At 37.6% G+C, this 2,564-nt stretch overlaps 1 pseudogene; it reads left to right on the forward strand.

The window, feature by feature from the left end:
* The first annotated feature begins 226 nt into the window (after positions 1 to 226).
* LOC130034112 (39S ribosomal protein L1, mitochondrial-like) lies at positions 227 to 1,179 on the forward strand (annotated as a pseudogene).
* Positions 1,180 to 2,564: the final 1,385 nt, after the last annotated feature.

A 2,564-nucleotide genomic window follows, 5' to 3' on the forward strand; every position in this document is an offset into this window, starting at 1 on the left:
GTGAGTAAAATTCTGACAAATAAGTAAGCAAATAAATAAAGATATAATTTGAACCTTAGTGGAGATAGTTCTCTTCTTTTCCCAACTTCTCAGCATTGCACTATTTTTGGCTAACATTTAAACTTTATTTGGTTAAAAAAAGAGAGAACAGTGAAAGAAAGTGCAGTCCACCCTATCTAAATTTTATTTGTAACTACAATTTTTCTTGATTATATGAGGTAAAAATATGGTGTACAAGAAAAAGAAGCAGATTTGTCAACGTGAAAGTGGCCATAGATGCTTGGTAGTCTTGATAGTTCATCAAAGGCATAGTGTTTCCAAGCTGGTTTGTTAATGTATTTCGAACTGCCTAACAGATATTATGCTGCTGCTACAAAACATCTTGTGCAGAGCAATGGATAATGAAGTACCTAGTACTTTTGCTATAGTTTGGCTTTTCTTTTCTTCTGTTAGCAGTGAATCTACCCAGTGAGAAGCTGCCTACGTTGACTAACTTATGATACTCCATTTTCAGAGCCAGGCACAGCTGACCTACAAAAAAGGTAAAAAAAAAACCCTAAAGAAAAACATTAGAAGGCAAAAAATCATTGCTATAGTAAAAAATAAAGTCATACTCATATATGGAAGATAAACCCATACCCGTATATGGAAGATAAACAAAGGATGATATCTACTTAAAACGCCTAACATAACCAAGACAGATATGTGAGGTGAGTAAGGCTATTCATTTGCTTAAGAAATATCAGGTTATGGACTTTACTATCCAAAGCATGGTGCTTATCTTGATTTGGCACTGTATATGGCATTAGGGAAGAAGAAAAAAGTGTAGTCATTTGCCAGTGTTCTTTGTTTCTCATATACATGCGTTTCAGAAATCAAGGTTTTTGTATTTTCAAGGAATGCTTCAGAGGTTAAGTAACAGAAGAAAATGGAGCTACATCTGCAGGAAGAAATGATCTGATTCAGAAGATTTTGAATATGATGAAATTCAATAAGTTGTTGCTGTTCCAGAAATAATGCTTGAACTTAATCCGTTAAAAAAGAAACTGTAAAAAAGAATTTCCAAAATTGAGCCAAAATTCCTTTGGCCGTGACATTCCTAAAAGACTTAAATTATTTAAAACTGGACATGAAATTAAGGTTGATGAAGAAAGAGAGAAATTTTTCCACACCCACTAAAAAGTTTTCATTTAAAAAATTATTGATAGATCAGTCTTTGGCATACAATACTCCAACACGAAAACCTACTACTATCCTACTACTAGTGTAAAATTCCCTCTACCAGTGTTCCCATTCTATCTCCCAACACACCTACACATGTCATCTTTGGTGGTTGTAGTTCTGTATTTTTAGTTTTAATCTCCTGTTCTTGGTGTTGTTTAATATATATTAGATATACCACTCTCCAACATCGCTACTATACCTGAGGCCCCTGACACTAGTTCCTCCATTACTTCCCTTTCTCACCTTCTTCCCCTCTATATTTCTTTGCCTCTGTGTCCTTCCTATTCTTTAGGGTAAGTGTGATCTAGGCATCCCCCATTTACTACATCACATTTCCTCATCCAGTTATTAATTAATATATTTTTATCACTTTTGTCAGTTACATTTGTCAAAACAGAACAAAATCAAATTTAGTACAATGCTGTAACAAGGAGAGTCATGTAGATACTAGTGATGAGAGCAGATTCAAGATGCTTGAACCACATTTTATTTCATTTCATTAATTTAGTCAGTGTTAGAACAAGGTAAGCGGAAGTCTGCGACTTTGGAATTCAGGCTCAACAGGGCCCAGAAACAGAGATCTTTTGCCTGCTCCCACCAATCTCCAGGGACCCAGGGATTATACGCAGAAGCTCCACCCTACCAGTACTAAGGAAATACCTCATTGGCAGACCTTAACTACCTCCACTACACAGCCGTCACCATGCTCGAGGCCGCTTTCCAGACTGCACGGTCGTGAAACAGCTGCGCAACACATCATAAGACGCTAAATAGTCATCTTCCAAGATTATCACACCATATTTGATGGGGTTCAAGTATAGTTTGAAACATGGGAACACATGCAAGGGCGATTAGAGGACAACCAAAAGTATCTATCTCTCTCAGAGATACTGGCAAGCTACCAAGAGTATCCAACCCGCAGGGCAGAGCCTGACAAGCTATCCGTGGCATATTCGATATGCAAAAACCAGTAAATACAATGGGTTTCATTCCCCTAACCCTGAAAGAGCCACAAATAAGACAGCATTAAGAAGGATGAGCAAGGAGAGGCTAATAAAATCTCAAGGCAGAACTAGGTTGCCAAAATGAAGAAGGACAAAAATAACTGTCTGCACTTTTAATGCACCTATGATGGCATCGGATGCATTGATCAAGGACATGATGGTTAAAGTCCGAAAGATCAAGTACGTCATCATTGGTCTGACCGAGACGAGAAGGGATCAATCACATCACATCGTTTTTGACACTGGAGAAGAACTCTTCCTAGGACATGCGACAGAAGAGTGGTGTCAGAGTCCTTGTCAATACAAACTTGGCCATGAGAATTGATTCATTTGAAT

Source organism: Sorex fumeus, unplaced genomic scaffold (genome assembly GCF_029834395.1).
Source record: "Sorex fumeus unplaced genomic scaffold, SorFum_2.1 ptg000058l, whole genome shotgun sequence".
Taxonomy (NCBI): domain Eukaryota; kingdom Metazoa; phylum Chordata; class Mammalia; order Eulipotyphla; family Soricidae; genus Sorex; species Sorex fumeus.